The sequence below is a fragment of the Lepisosteus oculatus genome, chromosome 14 (genome assembly GCF_040954835.1).
Source record: "Lepisosteus oculatus isolate fLepOcu1 chromosome 14, fLepOcu1.hap2, whole genome shotgun sequence".
NCBI classification, from domain to species: Eukaryota; Metazoa; Chordata; class Actinopteri; order Semionotiformes; family Lepisosteidae; genus Lepisosteus; species Lepisosteus oculatus.
Window position 1 is genome coordinate 595,964 of NC_090709.1, and position 19,142 is coordinate 615,105.

Sequence of the window (19,142 nt, forward strand, 5' to 3'; positions counted from 1 at the left end):
AGAAATCAAAGAACATAACACTCACAATGCTCCCCGTCTTCTCCAGGTGAGAGTTAGCTCTATGTAGCAGATAGATTACTGCCTCCTCCACTCCCAGTTGTGACTGATAGGCGAACTACAGGGGGTCCAGTGCTGTACTTACCAGGGTTCTGAGGTGATCCAGTACAAGCCTTTCCAGAGTTATCATTAGGTGTGATGTAAGTGCCACTGGCCTGTAGTCATTCAAGACTTTAGGGTGCCCCTTTTTGGGTACTGGCACCAGGCAAAATGTCTTCCAGAGCACCGGAACCTTTTCTAATCTCAGGCTCATGTTCTGCAGCACTGAACCCTTTGGTCTGCACAGATCATTAGCACAGATCATTAGCACCCTAGAGCTGACACCGTCAGGATCTGCTGCCGTCCCTGCATGGAGTCTCCTCAACTCCCTTCTGACCTGGTTGGCTGTGATGGATAGGCCGAGGAGGGGAGGGGAAGATGGAGTAGGAGGGATCTCATAATGAGGTGACTGAGGACATGAAGAGGGTGTCTAGGGTGAAGGCCTGTGAGGTGAACGGACAGTGGACCCTGTTTCGAATCTGTTAAAGAAAAGATTCAGCTTACTGGCCCTCTCCAGGCCTCCCTCACTCTGTTGGCTGCCAGACAGCTTGTATCCTGAGATCTTCCTCATGCTGTTCCACACTTTTCTCACATTGTTCTCCATCAGCCTGTCCTCCATTTTTCTCCCATAAGCTACCTTGCTCTGTTCTTTCTGCACTCACATCAGCACCTCCTTGTCATCTGCCCAAAAAGCCTTCTTCCTATTTAGGATGGCCTTCAGATCACTGGTGACCCAGGGTTTATTATTGGAGAAGCAACACACTTTCCTGGGGGGCACTGCACTGTCAACACAGAAGTTTATGTAGTCAGTGATGCAGTGAGTAAGACCATTAATATCATCTTCATAAGGCTCACAGAGTATTTCCCTTGTTTCAAAACAGTCCATCAGTGCATCATTAGCCTAAGCTGACCATCTCCTCACTGTCCTGGTGGTCACTGGTTGCTGTAGGACAAGAGGCTTGTATAGAGATAGGAGATGAACAAGGTTGTGGTTAGATCTGGCAAGTGGGCTTAGTGATGAGGAGCTGTAGGCATCCTTGATATTAGCATACAGCAAGTCCAAAGTCTTGTTATCGCTAGTAGGGCATTTAACAAACTGACTAAAAGTAGGCTGGGCAAACAATTTTTAATTTTTTTTTAAAGAAATAAAAAATGAGATATAATGATGTGTTCCTGCTTAACTTTGGACATTGCATGACTTTAAAACCTATAAAAACAGGTTTCGAGAGTTAAAAACCACTTTTTATGCATGAAAAATGGGTGATTTTTCTTCCTCGTGATCAGCTCAGAATCTTTGTGTACGCTGTAAGGTTTTTACTTCTTAATTAAACATTTAAAATACACAAATTTCATAAAGACAACACACGTTTCGAAGTGAAAAAATCCCATTCTTTTCTCTTCCTGTTGTGTGAAACTGGTCAGCACGTCTTTTTTTCCCAATCAGAGGCTCTGACAATAGCGTACCGCCCACTGCGTTCCGTCAGAGAGGGGGGCGGCACTGAGAGAGGGAGGAGACGCAGAACGAACGTTTTGCTGCCTGGAGCGCTTATGGAACCGCTCGCATCTGCATTTATAACTTCGTTTTTAAAATTAATCAAGCAATATGAAGCATCTCTTTTTACTTCTAAGTCCTTTACTTATCATTAAACAAACAACTTTTTCAACAAATTAGACGTATCATTTTATAACAATATCTTATTGTACTTCCTAATTATATTATACATGGAAAATAATGTTTTTAATAATCTTTAATGATTTATACATTTTGGAAAGGTTTCATCTATACAAAACAGTTTTGGTATAAATTATACAGTGCCTTGCGAAAGTATTCGGCCCCCTTGAACTTTTCAACCTTTTGCCACATTTCAGGCTTCAAACATAAAGATATAAATTTTTTATTTTATGTGAAGAATCACCAACAAGTGGGACACAATTGTGAAGTGGAACGAAATCTATTGGATTTTTGAAACTTTTTTAACTAATAAAAAAATGAAAAGTGGGGCGTGCAAAATTATTCGGCCCCCTTGCGTTAATACTTTGTAGAGCCACCTTTTGCTGCGATTACAGCTGCAAGTCGCTTGGGGTATGTCTCTATCAGTTTTGCACATCGAGAGACTGAAATTCTTGCCCATTCTTCCTTTGCAAAACAGCTCGAGCTCAGTGAGGTTGGATGGAGAGCGTTTGTGAACAGCAGTTTTCAGCTCTTTCCACAGATTCTCGATTGGATTCAGGTCTGGACTTTGACTTGGCCATTCAAACACCTGGATACGTTTATTTGTGAACCATTCCTTTGTAGATTTTGCTGTATGTTTGGGATCATTGTCTTGTTGGAAGATAAATCTCCGTCCCAGTTTCAGGTCTTTTGCAGACTCCAACAGGTTTTCATCCAGAATGGTCCTGTATTTGGCTGCATCCATCTTCCCCTCAATTTTAACCATCTTCCCTGTCCCTGCTGAAGAAAAGCAGGCCCAAACCATGATGCTGCCACCACCATGTTTGACAGTGGGGATGGTGTGTTGAGGGTGATGAGCTGTGTTGCTTTTACGCCAAACATATCGTTTTGCATTGTGGGCAAAAAGTTCGATTTTGGTTTCATCTGACCAGAGCACCTTCTTCCACATGTTTGGGGTGTCTCCCAGGTGGCTTGTGGCAAACTTTAGACGAGACTTTTTATGGATATCTTTGAGAAATGGCTTTCTTCTTGCCACTCTTCCATAAAGGCCAGATTTGTGCAGTGTAAGACTGATTGTTGTCCTATGGACAGACTCTCCCACCTCAGCTGTAGTTCTCTGCAGTTCATCCAGAGTGATCATGGGCCTCTTGGCTGCATCTCTGATCAGTCTTCTCCTTGTCTGAGCTGAAAGTTTAGAGGGACGGCCAGGTCTTGGTAGATTTGCAGTGGTCTGATACTCCTTCCATTTCAAGATGATCGCTTGCACAGTGCTCCTTGGGATGTTTGAAGCTTGGGAAATCTTTTTGTATCCAAATCCGGCTTTAAACTTCTCCACAACAGTATTACGGACCTGCCTGGTGTGTTCCTTGGTCTTCATGATGCTCTCTGCGCTTTCAACAGAACCTTGAGACTATCACAGAGCAGGTGCATTTATACAGAGACTTGATTACACACAGGTGGATTCTATTTATCACCATCAGTCATTTAGGACAACATTGGATCATTCAGAGATCCTCGTTGAACTTCTGGAGTGAGTTTGCTGCACTGAAAGTAAAGGGGCCGAATAATTTTGCACGCCCCACTTTTCATTTTTTTATTAGTTAAAAAAGTTTCAAAAATCCAATAGATTTCGTTCCACTTCACAATTGTGTCCCACTTGTTGGTGATTCTTCACATAAAATAAAAAATTATATCTTTATGTTTGAAGCCTGAAATGTGGCAAAAGACTTTGGTCAAATGTGCATTTGATCTGACAAAATAAAAATATCAAGAAATGAAGGTAAACAAAAAAGTAAATTATGAAATAAAATGTGGCACTAGTAAAATAAATCAAACTAAAGTACTAAAGTTCTAAAATAATGAGAAATACAATTTAAAATATACTAAAAAATGCTCCTTTTCCCATCGGCACTGAGATGAAGCCCATCAGCAGCAAAGGACTGAGAAATGAGCTGCTTATTCTTCAGAAGCACTCTGTTGCTCCTGAGGAACTGCACATGGTCCATCTGAGAAGGGGGCTGTGAAAGAGCCCGGTTAGCTTCTTTCACAGCTCTAGCAGTAAATGAGTCATCACACAGCCGTGGCAAAATTGAGCAAATTGCAATATAAACCTACAAGGAGATGCTCTCCTTACTGTCTCAGTCAGTTCTTCCGTAGCTCTAAGGATGTCATAGGGGGTGTCACCCTGAGATATGTTATTTGTCCCTATGTTAATGATTAGTTATATATCCTCTTTCAGGGCCTGGAGGTGGTACAGGTGCTGGTGGGCATTGCGCTGCAGTGTTGTGCCAGGATGCAGCCACACCTGCTCTGCTGGCATCAGTTTTTCCAGGCCCCGCAACATAGGTGCTGAGGACATACACTTTCTTTGGACCTGATGGGGAAAAAAGGCATTATCACAGCTGAATAGCATTGCTATGTTCATGAATAGCAATGAACAATGAATAACAATGTAAATGTTAAAAATTATAACTAATGAGTAACTATATACAGTGCTGGAAACCTGATATCAGAAGGCACGGGGAAGTTATATCAGCAGATATGTATATATAGAGGATTAATTTCATATTGCTGGCTCCAGGGATCAGCCTTTTGACCTCCTTGGCGCATCAGCATCCATAATCTGCATGTTTTTAAATTAATTTACTTCCTAGGTATGTACAAATACAGAGATCTTAAGATGCTGGCTCCAGGGATCAGCTTTTCACTAGCCTCCCTGGCACATCAGCATCGGCTACAAGATGTTTTCCTATTCTCCAGCTGCATTGTGGAACATTGCATTCATTCGGTTTCCTTTAAAGGGAACCAGAGGGACATGATCAGATTTCCCCTGACTCAACAAAAAAGATCTAAACTGCACAGATTTGCCACTTTTCTCACACCCTCTTTCATGGATGGCTTTGCATCCAATCTAAGCTAACACTGCCCACCTTTTCACCACCAAAAATCATTCTTTCCCAGACAGAAAGTGTAACATTTGCCTGATGTGCCAAGCCATCAATTAAATGCAATCCACAGAACAACTCATTGATAACTCCGATCCTAGCCTTGTCTGTTTCACTGAGGTCGTCAAATCCATCTACAATTTCAGGCAAGATATCAGTTCTGTACTGCGCCAGAATTTCATTAAATATTTTTTCTGTACTTGCCCTGTCGCCAATTAGATTTGTAATTTTGCAGAAAATTTCCTTCTCAGAACTTGTTGCATCCAAATCCTTGCTTCCACTTTCTAACTGTGTCAAATATGCACTGAGCTGAACCCGATGCCTGCTCTCTGAGTCCTAAATGCATTCTGCTACCATCCTGGAAAGAAAACCCTGCAGTTCCATTTTTATGACCATATTTAGTGGTCCCATCTGTGGCAAGGGTTAAATTACTTTCTTGCAACAGTTTTTCTTTCAGATGTTGCAAAGAAACTTGCCTCGCTTCTAACACAAGATATGTACAAAAACTTTCCCCTGGTAATCTATCTACCTGAATACCTACCAATTTATCAAAAACTAGTCTGACTATCTGAGAAGCTTTTCGTGTACTAACGCCCATGTTTGCTACTAAATCCATATAAGCCTCTCTTACAGCATCACTATACTTGCCTTTTTCATACATGCTAATATTGTGACTCACTATCCTGTCTATCTCTGTTTTCAATCCTTCATATTCTCCCTGCCAGAACTGTACCTCCTAATTCAGGTCCCTCACCCTATGTGCTAAATTTGTTTCAGAATCACATTTCCTTTTATAATACACAACCTTCTGCGATTCCTTTTTTTGTACATCTAAGCTTTTCCAACTGTTCTTGCAATTCATCAATACTCTTCTCTAGCTGTGCCTTTTCCTTCTCTGACTCACTTTTCTCCTGTTCATTCAAAATGACTACTTGCTCACACTCCACAACTTTCTGCTCAAGTGTCCGAATTTTACTATCCCTGTGTCTAAGCCTTTTATTTACATTCCTAACACTTCCATGTCCTAACTTTTCATTTGCCTTGCTTAATTTATTTGAGAGAGCTTGAATTTCATTTTCAGCCTTATAAAGCATAAGTCCTCTTTTTTTTTCTTGTCTAACCTAGCTCTTTCATCGTCTAGCTTCCTGCATTCTTCTATTAATCTATGCACATTTTTAAACCGTGCTACTAATTCGCTAACTACCTCATGAGTGCACTTTACATCACTTAATTCACTCGTTGCTGATCTTACATCACAAGCAGAGCTAGTGCTAGCTGTTTGCTGTGCATCTTCTGCAGCTGTCATTTCACTGCTCTCCTTTCTTACTAGGGGTAGAGCAAAGATCTGGCGGTCAAAATCTTCCCTTTCACTTTTTCTTAAGTGGGATTTCTTATTAATGATCCTCTGTACATACAAACTAATCACTCTGTGAAAATATTATTTTTCCTGTTCATTTCTTAAACCTAGGTCGAAATTATGATTTAAGATATCAAAAAGCACCTGTTTCCTATTTGTTTTTTTGGCTCCAGAAAATTTGTATATCTCCATCATCGCTCTGTTCGTCAAGATTTTAACATCTAGTTTTTGTATTCGTTCAAATCTTAACTCTACATCTATCCCTAATTCCTTGAAGGAATACTGATGTATTGCTTCCCCTTACCACCAGGGCACACAAGCGTTTTCTCCGGATTCATTTTTTTCTTTCTCAGGGTCTCTCTCATTCGCTGTGGCTTGGCACCAGAACGGTTAAAGATGGCGACAAGTCAGGCACCCAGAGGGGGGAGGGGGGGCACTAAAATGCCAAATAGGGTTGGCTTAAGCGACATACACAGTCATGTAACTGACAGTTTGAGGTAGCCTATCGTGTAGATTTCACTTTGTTGCTGATAGGTTAAGCTTTCGAAACTCAGCCCCAAAGTCATGTGACTGATTTTTCACCGTTTCATTGGTTAAACGCAATGATCACAAGCACCACCATGGTAAATGGGATGTGTAGTTTTTAATTCAGTTTGAATTATAACTGTACGTACTGTATTCATATTTGGCCAGGGCTTTAAAGAGAGGGTGCGCCAAAAAATTTCGGTACCGTCATCTCCACTTTAAAGGTACCCCCGTCTCGGAAGAATTTGACCTCAGAACGTTTGACCAGCGTACTAAAAGTAGGCAGAGTAGAGGAGAGCGAAACATGATTAAAATCCCCAGTTATCAGTGTATGATGTTACACGCTGAGGCTGTGTCGGCAGAGGGCAAGGACACACACCAACACAGCAATAACATGTGAGAACTCCCTAGATAGGTAATATACCTGCGGGCTAACTGGTAGTAGCTCAGTGTCCAGGGTGCATAGCTGTTCTTTTACAGTATGACTAAAGTTACACCATCTGTTATTCACAAACACTGCCAGACCTCCTCCTTTTTTCTCCTCTTTTTACCGCTCTCCTTGATTTTCCAATCTGCACGCACCATCTGAAAACCCTCTACTGTAGCATTAGCAGCGGGAACCAGTTCGTTCAACCAAGTCTCTGTGAAGCACATAATGGAGGTCTCACGATATTCCCACTGGCTCCTCGTCAGTGTCACTAGCTCCTCCATCTTGTTGGCAAGTGATCATGCATTCCCCATTATGATGGAGGGTAAAGAAGGTTTATACCTTCTTTTTTTAGCCCGACACTTTGCTCCGGATCTACAGCCTCTACTCCATTGTATTAGTTCCCTGGGGATCTTCAACAGCTCACATGAGAACACTGCCGACTTCTATAACATGAAGAGCTGGTCTCTAGTGTAAGCAAAAGAGCCCGGTTTGCCTGTAGTACACGCCGATTTAAAAAGTTGCTCAGAGACCGTCATAAATCTGAGAAAAGAACTAAACGATATTCAAAACTAAAACTAATATAAACTACAGGTAGTAAACAACAAAAAGACACACAAATCACAAAGTAACTGGAGCTGCTCAGTGTCAGTGCAGTGTTAATTTAAGTATAATGTAGTTGTGATATTATTCCAGTAGAATCGCATTTTATACAGCAGTTTAATTCCTGACAAAGCCTGCATATCCAAATTGCATATAATCGGAACCCCCCCCGCTTAGATGCTTATTACCCATCCCTAAACAACTAATTTGTCACTGTTCTAGCATGTGCATGTATGTAGTTTAAAGTATAATAAAAACAGTGCTACAACTTAACTTTTCTTGTCTTGCTTTTCCTCTTTGTGCTTGTCATATTGATATTCATGCTGCATGATAACTAGTGACCAGTTCCCAAAGAGGTGCTTAAGGTGTGTGCTGTTGAGAGGTGAATTTTTGGAGTTTCCTGCATTATTTAAATTTGTATTTACAGTAAATATTATTTTTCACCGCTGACTGGCTATATATGAATGTTTGTAAAAATATGTAACGTAAAATGCGAGTCTGCTTTATTTTCAATATGGAATTGCGTATCTAAAGAAATTAATAACAATATAATTATTCATATAGCTCAAATTATTACAGTGGTACACTCTCTTTGTAAACATCTGCATAAATTTGACCCATTCACCGGCGATTATTTGGAAACATTTTGCCTGCTCTTTTCAGCTACGGTTTAAGTTGTTAAGCGTTGTGTTGGAGTAATGGGTTAGGCGTGTGACTTGCATGCTGGAGGTCGGGGGTTTGAATCCAGCTGAGTTTTCTTTTAAGAAATAAACATTTCTTTGAAAAACTAACTGATAAAATGTTATGGACACTATTAACATTTTTTCATATTTCTAAATATCACAACATGTTTGAAGCTAAGTGATTTATTAATAACAACAAATAATTTCAAACTGCTTGTATTTTGCTCAGGAACCATAAACAAATAGCAACTTTCCTTCCATTTAGTCGGCAGCCAGGGATATGCATTATTTCCACAGATAAAATAAGTACCGTTTGGAGGTCTTTTGGCCACACCTGAAATCGGAAAGTTGGGCTAAAGTTAGCCTCACTACCATTCCTTACAATTATCCCTTTCTGGGGCCACTGGAAAGCCTGGTGGGAAGAATTAACGTTAATGGTGTGATTACGGCTAACTCCTAATGTCTGTGATTCGTTCTCTCCTATGTGATTGAAACATATTGATCCATTAAACGTCCCACTTAATTTCAGATAAGGTGGCTTCCTATTCCACCAACTATTATTTTGCCACACATTTGGTAAGTAAAGGTTGGAAAAATCAGTATACACTTTTTTTTATCTGTTAGCCAACCTTTAAACGTACAATTGTTGTTTGTATTATTACAGCCCCACCAGCAAGTATTACTAATGTCATTCATCCGTAAGATGGCTCCTAGATAATCTGACAAGTCGTAGAATGTAGGCATGAGAGGAAATCCCCCCCCCCTCATATATCTAGGAATTGCTAGGCACACCTAACAGGAGCTTCTATTTGAGTTTTTCCCATCGTCCAGTCGATGCTCTAAGCGTTGTTGCAGGATATCCCTGTAGAGGAGGGAGAGAAGGCAGGACATTGATAGCAGTTTTCATTGTCTCAATTATTTTCCGGAGGACCTGCTTGTCGACAGTGTGAAGCAAGAATCCTCTGATCTTTGCCCTTGGCCTTGACTGCTGAGTTGGTGGTCAGCAGCACCTGAAAGGGACCCTCCCACTTTGGCTGGATGGTATCCTCTTGATCCAGACCCACTCCCCGGGTATCAAGTCCCGTCCACCTTCAACAGGGGGGCCCCAGGCGTCCAGCACTTGCTCCCTGGCTTGTTGGACTGCTGCCATCAAAAGCTCCACATACTGCAACAGACAATCAGTTAATTAACTCATATTCCCCTTAGTCAGATCTCGGGACCCAGGCAACCTCATAGGACGCCCTGTCACAATTTCAAACGGACTTAAACCCATAATTCGATTGGCCCCTGCCCGTATGTTGCACAGGACTGGCTGAAGCGCCTCTACCCATGACAGTCCTTCAGACTGGTAGCTTTTAGACTGGACTGGGGATGATGGGGGCAATGCAAGTCCCATTTGATTCATAATAACTTTTCAACTTCCTGGCACACTTTCCCAGTAAAATGTGTGCTTTGATCAGCGTCTATTTGGCACAGCAACCCCCATCTGGATATAATTTCAGTCACTAGGTATTTCTCAGTGACAGAAGCTGTAGCTCTCTTGACAGGGAAGGCCTCAACCCATCAGGAGAAAAGGTCTACCATGACCAAAAAAACAGTCTTTCCTTTACACTCAGGTAGGGTGCTGTAGTCGATTTGCCAATGCAAAAATGGCCCTTCTGGAGCAGGTTGCTTCCGCTGGGGCACCTTCACCTGGTCAGCTGTGGAATTTTGCATCTCTCGACCACGTCCCTAGCATATTTAATGAAATCTATCCCTACCCATTGCTGCATAAAGCACTGGGACATTTGCGTAACTCCCACATGTCCCACAGAATATATCTGGCTACAAAAGGCATCAGAGGCCTAGGACATGCTAGCCTTCCAGTGCTCTGATGTAGCCATAATCCATCAGATCCTAGCCCGATTCCTTTTTTCGAGCCAGGCCCAGTTTTCCTCTTTGGGTGCCTCTGTCTGTATGTGCTGTAATTGTCTGTCTTGTACAGGCTGCTTGTTTGGCTGCTGTGTCAGCATGGCCATTGCCTTTAGCCACAGCTGAGTCCTCTTTGTTGTGTCCTTTATATTTAACAACTGCAATCTGTTTTGGGGGGGCCAGTACTTCTAACAATTCTGCTACCAACCCAGTATTTTTAACTGGTGTCCCAGTAGCTGTGAGAAAATCCCTTTCTCCACAATCTCCCAAAATCATGGCATACCCCAAATGCATACCGTGAATCCGTATAAATTGTAACAGTTTGACCTTTAGCATATTTACAAGCTTCTATGAGCGCTTTCAGTTCTGCCTGCTGTGCGGACTTCCCCCCTGCTAAAATGTCTGAGCACACTAGCTGGGTGTCAGAGACCACAGCCCAGCTGTCTCTTTCCCCCCCCCCTCATGCATAAAGCAAAAACCATCTGTATATAGCACAAGATCAGCATTTTCGAGGGCTTGCTCTGAAATATCAGACATATTATCTCCTACAATCCAATCCTCACATTCATGTTCTAAGAGGAATTGGTCACTTGGATCAGGCATTAGGGAGGCTGGGTTGAGGGAGCCCTCCCTTTCTTCTACCACATTGGGGGCTTCTAGCAACACCTGCCGCTTAGCCCATCGGCTAGTGCTCACCTGGCTAACCCTGCTAAGGGATAGCAACATACAGTCAACTGCTGATCCAGGACTATGCTGTTGACGGCTTGTACGGCTAAACAGACAGCCTGAACAGCCCTCAAGCAAGGGCCCCACCCTTTAGCTACAGTTTCCAATTCTCCTGAATAGTATCCCACCAGCCAAGTCATGGTCCTGAGTCAGAACAGCCGTCCATTGCGCTCACTTACATACAAGTAGAAAGGCCTCTCCTGTTGTAGAAAACCCAGTGCTGGAGCCTGTAAAAGAGCTTGATTCAAATCAGTAAAGGCTACCTCAGCCTCTGAATTTAATAAAATAGGGTCATCTGAACGCACCCCTCCTTGTAGTAGATCAGTGAGAGCCTGCACTCTTTCAGCAAAGGAGTCTACCCATGTCCTATTGAAATTTACACATGCCCAAGAAGGTCCTCAATTCCTTGACAGTTTTCGGGGGGGGGGGCATACAGGCGTATGGCCTGTGCCTGCTTTTTTGTGAGTTTCCTCTTTCCTTTTACTGATTTTTTTGTCCTAAATACACTACTGTGTCTAGGCATGTTTGGGCTTTCTCGAGGCTAGCTTTATGCCCTTTATTAGCCAAATGATCCAATATTAATAACAGCTCCTGTTTATGAGTTTCCTCATCAAGAGAGGCCACCCATATGTCGTCTACATATTGTATAACCAGATTCCAGTGGGGGCAATTCCCGGAGGTGTTGCCTCAATGCCATATGATATACAGTGGGGCTGTTATGGAATCCCTGAGGCAACCTCGTCCAGGTGTATTGCTCCCCATCTACCACGAAGGCAAACAAATCTTGAACGTCAGGGATTAATGGTACAGACCAGAAACCATTAGCCATGTCTATGACTGAGAAAACATTGTGTTCTGGCTGCAGCAACTGAAAAAGAGTAGAAGGGTCAGCCACTTAGGGTGTCAATTTCTCAATATATTTATTTGCTTCCTGGTAATTTACAGTGAGCTTTCCTTTTTTACAGGCCATGTGGGACTATTGCGTCTACTGCAGGTCTAATGATGCCCTGTTCCATTAATTTCTGCACTACTGGCCTAATGCTTACTTTAGCTTCAGGGCTAATCTGGAGTGGTCTTGTATAGGGTGGCTGCTTACCTGTGAACGTGACTGGGGGCATGACCAAAAGCCCACATTCATCCTTATCTTCTGACCAAATAGCATGCCCATTCACTTCGTCCTTTTGTAAGGACCATATATTGACCTGTACCTGATTGCCCTGTACCAATAATGATATCCCGTGCAATTGACATGGAGAACTGATACTGTACATCATTTCCCATACGGATGGTGACAGCTCGTGTTTCTTTTAAGCTAACCCTTTGCCCCCCCCCACCCCAGTGGCCTCTAAATGCCTTACAGAATATTGCACTTGACATCTGCTGTTCTAGCTGAAACACAATATCTGAGCTCCTGTATCCCACATCAGTACTGGAACATCATTAACTGTACATTGGAGCATCAGTTCCCTTTTTTCCCTAAATTTTGTGTTAAGCTCAGAGAGCTTTTTTCTTGGGACAGCGCCTGATCGTATGTCCTGGCTGGTTACAATAGAAGCATATAACGCCACTACCTTCCTGTCCCCATTTTCCCTTAGACGTTACTATTAAGTTGCCCGTTCCATTTGCATGGCTCATACTTTAGCAAACATATTTCTTTCAATTTTATGGGCTTCTCTAGTGAGCATCTCAAATTGCTCCTCTTTCTCCTTAAGGTCCGGGCAACTTAACATAATGGTCTTAGCGATATCAGGTTTCAACCCTCCCGTGTTAATCTGTTTTATTTACTACTTTCTTGTCTGCCAACCCGGAATATTCGATCCATAAAGTGATAAACCGTTCAGTAAAATCTGATACATCCTCATTCTTTCTACTGACAGGTTGTCACTTTCTTCCAGTCTGCTTTAGGAGGATATTGATTTTTCAATATTACCTCCCACCCTGTGGCCTCACTGTTAATTCCATATATCTCACACAACTGCCCAGCCCGTCTCTTCCCCCACTCTCTTTAAAATCATTGCTGCCTCCACGGGTTTTATGCCATACATATCTTTTAACTCTTGAAGAGCACTCCAGGTCTGTTGCATCCCTGCTTTAGGGTGGGGAACTTCTTTGGCCCATCAATCAATATCTTCTGGTTTGGCTTTATATTTGGGTATATTCTAATTTTTCTTACCCTCCTTGCCTGTATTACTATCCCTTTCTGGACTTTTTTGTCTACCCTTGGCTCCCTTTGAGTTCAGTTTTGCTTGTGCAGGAAACAGGTTCACCCCTTCTCTGTCCCTTTCATACCATGTGTCATCCCAATCAGATCCCTGGTCCCCATACAGCCAGTCGGGATGTTTATCCCAGGGGTTCCCTGCTTGCAATGGTGTCAAATCTGGATATAATTTGGGAGGCTTATTGCCCTCCCCCTCCCTTTTATTTTTGTCTGCTTTTTTAGTGTCTTTTGTCTCTACTTCGCTTTGCAGCTTATATCTTTCTTCGGTCAGGGTATCAACCCATTCTGCCATAGCTTTTAGTTTCTCTGTTAAGGACTTCTGTACCTTGTCCCATTCTCTTTATTCACTACTGGTTTGTCTACACCTAAGGTGTTCTCCTAGAATCAGCCAAATTTCGGTTTGTTTGTTTGTTTTTATTCCAATATACGTAGACCTTTTTACACTCGGGCTCCGTCAGGGTACCTTCGGAGAGGCCATATTTCTTTTTAAGTTTCTCCTCTTTCAGCTTCTTTTTCTCTGACACCCAGTCAGAAACCTCAGTTAACTTGTCTTTACACCAACTAATTTTCCCAGACCTACGCACTCCCATTTGGCTTTACTGCGTGTTTCCGTCTTCAGACGGGTGGGGTATTATCTGAAACCCCTCTATCTCAATCCGCCTGGCCTTGATACACAAACCACATCAGGCTTTACTGTGCACCCTTCATATGGGTGGGGTACAATCAGAAACCTCTCTATTTCAACCCTCCTGGCCCTGATACACAAACCATGTCGGGCTTTACTGTGCACCCTTCAGACAGGTGGGGTATTATCCGAAACAACCTGTCCAAGGTCATTCATTATTAATACTATTAATAACATCTTCCATATTGCATCAAAATTGGAGCAAGTGTATGAGGCGATGCACAACGTGTTTGCTCTATATCTCTTCAGTGTACAGAATAATTTTGGTAGAGTTAAACAACCTCATCTCAGCATAGTAAACAACAGACACTGGCTTATTTACTTAAGGTGCAACACGTCTTCACTGTCATGGTACAGTTTCAACATACTGTACAGTGTGTTCTCCATTACCACTAGAAGAACAATACAAGCTTGAAAAAAAAACAAATGTCAAAATGTCCAAAATATGTTTCTGAAATATTTTAGCTGCTTAGTTAAACAGCTCCATAATAATATTACTATCAAGTGGTATTAAATCAGTACAACTTTTATTTTTTACAGTAACAGCAAGTGGTGTTCTTACTACAGTACATATTCTTAGAAAAGGATAAAACGTTATGACTTTTTATGAAGTACAGAATATAAGTATAATAATGTTAGAACAAGCACGTAAAAACCAGAACCCATGTAAGTTACCAAGTTAAAGGCTTTGATGCATAAAATATTTATGCTGTAGCGGTGAGGCTTATTAATAAGGCAGAATTAAGTGTTTCTGAGCTTCCCAAATGAGGCCCCATTTCTCTGTTCATCTCTGTGGTGCAGCCACAGAGAAACCATTCATGCAAGGTGATTTAAGGTCCAAGGACAGCTCCCAAAGGGGGATGCACTTAGCTAAGCCTGGCTATCATGATCAATGGTCATCCATTGGCGCCTATCTGTCTAGGGAGTGCCAGTTGGACATCTGGACTGCATTACTAAGTGTCAGGAGTAAGTGACTCATATCTCACCTTGATCAACCAATCAGGGACTGGTAGGGCCGAGTAACCCACGTGGGACTCTGATGCCCATGGAACTTTCAGCCAATCAATGAGCTGAAGTTCCTCCAGGTAAAAACAGGCAACACAGAGAGCCTGTGAGATTCAGATTGAGATTCAGATTGAGATTCAGATTGAGATTCAGATTCAGATTCAACAAGATTCAGTAAGATTCTGGAGAGGATTCTGTGGACTGTTCTAAAGGGAATTCAAAGGAGAATTCCAGGGCAGGGCGGCCTAGGAGCAGAAGGCTCCCAAGGGCAGGACATTCTCGCAGCAAACCTTCTGACCATCCTGAGACTCAGCCCGGACAACCACGGAACGGCCAGTGTGTCCGAGTGCCAGAACTTTCCTTTGTTCTAAGAGTCTAGAGTGGAGGTTGCCAGAGAGTAACCAGCAGCAGGCCTCGTGAACAGGTCGGAACTGTGGACAGCTGAATTACTATTCAGAACTAGCTCTTCATCAGGAACGAACCGGTCCTCTTCCTGACTTGCTGGGACCCACAGTCATCTTTTCTCCTGTGCACAAACTTTGCTAGTTAATGCCAACAATGAGCATCAGCAGCGCACCGTCGCAAGCCGCACAGCACAGCCTGGCACGGAGCCAGAGAGCGCGGATTGGACAGCAACAGCCTGCAACTGTTTCTTTGTGCCCGCAGGAGATCTGAATCCCCAAAGATTGGATGAGTATTCAACTTCACTGCATTACAGCTCGAGAATTCAATTGTTATCCAAACCAGTTGATATCAATTTAATTCCTAAGAGTTATGTACTTGTTTCGAGTATCTAATGTAGAAGTTATAACCAAGTTCATTTACGAAACGGTCTAAATGAATGATATACTGAACGTATGTCCTCTTGATATGTGTAACACTTTGTAACTGATTGAATATATACCTTTGTATTCTGATAACCCTCTCGATAAGATCTGTTAGGTTTACATGCATATTCTATGTATTAATAAATGTATCCTCGTGTATTAGTACCTGTGTGTGCGCGTTGTTTGAGTTATGTCGCATGGTTGGATTCTAAAGCCATCAAAAGAATCAACTTTGTGATTTACTGCTACAATTAATAATTGTCTCAGTAAATGCCCAAACCCTACAGAACTGGTGCCTTCAGAGAGCCACTAACATTACATATTTGGCGTCCCTGAACCGGTTTTCCCTACATTATTTGGCGTCCCTGGGTCGGTTTAATCTACAATGCATAATTAAAATATTTATGATGAAGGTGTAAGGTTGTGTACTTTTGTCTAACTGATCAATCTTGCTTTTATAAAATGTACCGCCTTTTTAATGTTTAATGATTAACATGCTGTAATACACAGTTTAAAATTATTAAAAGTCTAAAGAGTATACAACTTAGATTGTCCCTCAGCAGTGACCGGGATTCAAAACTGGACATTTTCTGGTGATGGATCAAATGCTGTACAAGAGATGTTAAGCTTTATTAGCTCCACCTGGCAGTTTTACAAGGTGTCTCCGGATACTGTTATCATATTTCAATTTGCAAGCAGCATAATGAGGTATCATGCGCCACACCCACCACGTTTTGACTCCCAAGTGTTTTGAATGGCTGGATCTGTACTGGATGTGTCCACTTGGTCAGCTTTTAAGGTAATATGGCCTCAACTATCATTTCTATGCTGATGAGACACAAATATACAACCATACCTAACCTGACACTGATGTGGCTTTCTCTATTCTATCAAATTGTATCTTGGACATAAAAACCTATGTAACTCAAAATTTCCTTCATATTACCTGTGACAAGACTGAAGTCATGCTTATTGGCACCCCCATCAACTTTGTAAAACCAATGCTGTAAACCTATCTGTAGATGGTTCTGTACTTGAGCTGCAGTCTAAATTGAAAAACTTGGGCATGATATTTGACTCAGGCTTGACATTTGACCCACATGTGCAACACATTTACAGAACATCTTTCTTTCCCATACTATACAGCCACCTTTGAAGATGCTATATAAAATTAAGCTTATTGTTATTATGATAAAGATCTTGTCCTTTTGTCCTGTGTTTTCAGGCTCAGAGGCCAGTGTTCTCTGTGAAGCTAGGGAAAGGGCTCCTCTTGAACAGCAGCACAGTGAGGAGGAGTGGGGCTCCAGTCTGATGCAGGAGACAAAGCTCACTGCTGCAGAAGGGAAAGAGAAACTCAGTGAGAAGTACACAGAGAGCAGACAGAGTGTCGAGGATCTGCACAGCATGAAGATAGAACCTGAGAGTGAGACACTTGGGTTCTTAATATTTACAGAGAAGATTAATCATCTGGATACGAAGAATATTGCAGAACATTGTGATGAACTTGACTGCGTCTCTGTACAAGAACTCGAAGAACTGAGTGAGTTTAATCTTACAGAGCAGGACATGGAGCCCCAGTTGATTGACCCTGCAGAGCAGGGGAAGGAGCCCCAGGTGATTCACACTGCTGAGCAGCACACTGAGGGGCATAATGGAGAAAACAAATATCAGTTTCAGCACACAGAGCAAGACCATTCCATGGAGCATTTGCAAAATAAGAGACGCCAGCACAATCAGAGGATGAGAAAGAATCACTCAAGGCCTTCCTCAGATGGAGTGGACAAAGAAGAGCAGCATTTCTGTCAGTCTAGCATTTCAAAAACCTTTTGCACAGGAGAGAAACCTTTCAGCTGCAGTCAGTGTGGGAAGAGTTGTAAAGACTCAAGTGCTTTAAGAGCCCACCAGCGCATTCACACAGGAGAGAGTACATTCAGCTGCAGTGAGTGTAGCAGATGTTTTAGTCAGTCAAGTCACTTAAAAAGACACCAGCGCATTCACACGGGAGATAGACCATTCAGCTGCTGTCACTGTGGGAAAAGTTTTAGAGACTTAAGTGCCTTAAGAGCCCACCAGCGCATTCACACAGGAGAGAGACCATTCAGCTGCAGTGAGTGTGGTAGGAGTTTTAGTCAGTCAAGTCACTTAAAAAGACACCAGCACATTCACACAGGAGAGACACCATTCAGCTGCAGTCAGTGTGGGAAGAGTTTTATAGACTCAAGTGCTTTAATAGCCCACCAGCACATTCACACAGGAGAGAAACCATTCAGCTGCAGTAAGTGTGGGAAGAGTTTTATTAAGTCAAGTAACTTAATAGTCCACCAACGCATTCACACAGGAGAGAGACCGTTCAGCTGTAGTCTGTGTGAGAAGAGTTTTAGTCATTCAAGTACCTTAAGAGCCCACCAGCGCATTCACACAGGAGAGAGACCATTCAGCTGCAGCCAGTGTGGGAAGGATTTTATTCGGTTTAGCCACTTACAAACACACCAGCACATTCACACAGGAGAGAGACCATTTAGCTGCAGTCAGTGTGGGAAGAGTTTTAGTGATTCAAGTACCTTAAGAGCCCACCAACACATTCACACAGGAAAGAGACCGTTCAGCTGCAGTCAGTGTGGGAAGAGTTTTATTAAATCCAGTAACTTAAGAGCCCACCAGCGCATTCACACAGGAGAGAAACCATTCAGCTGTAGTCAGTGTGGGAAGAGTTTTAGTGAATCACATGACTTAAAAAAACACCAGCGTATTCACACAGGAGAGAGGCCGTTCAGCTGCAGTCAGTGTGGGAAATGTTTTCGTCTATCAAGTAACTTAAGAGCCCATCAGCGCATTCACACAGGAGAGAGACCATTCAGCTGCAGTCAATGTGGGAAGAGTTTTAGTCGGATAAGCCACTTACAAACACACCAGCGCATTCACACAGGCGAGAGACCATTTTGTTGCAGTCAGTGTGGGAAGAGCTTTAGTGACTCAAGTGTCTTAAGAGCCCACCAGCGTATTCACACAGGAGAGAGACCGTTCAGCTGCAGTCAGTGTGGGAAGAGTTTTAGTCGGATAAACCACTTACAAACACACCAGCGCATTCACACAGGAGAGAGACCATTTTGTTGCAGTCAGCCTGGGGAAGAGTTTTAGTGACTGAATCACCTTAAGACATCACCAGCACATAAGATAAGATCACTTTATTGGCCATATACAGTTTTTTATATCAGGAATTTGTCTCTCACAACGTGCTCACCACGAGGCCCACAACTAGGGAGATGCTGGGGGTTAGACCGCAGGACCATCCTTTGTCCAGCACCCCTGGAGCACTTGAGGTTAAGGGTCCAACAGAGTAGGATTCCTCCTGGTGTTAGGAGGCATTTCCTTTTGCAGCTGCTACTGTTTTGGTTTCGGCTTTTATTTTTATTCCTTCCAGAGGAGCCCATGGAAGTGTGTTTTCATCTGTGCCATCCTCAC

At 42.6% G+C, this 19,142-nt stretch overlaps 1 pseudogene; it reads left to right on the top strand.

Annotated features, from left to right (window-relative positions):
• Positions 1–18,832, top strand: part of LOC102697199 (zinc finger protein 502-like) — a 29,617-nt pseudogene extending 10,785 nt beyond the window's left edge.
• The last annotated feature ends 310 nt before the right edge of the window (positions 18,833–19,142 follow it).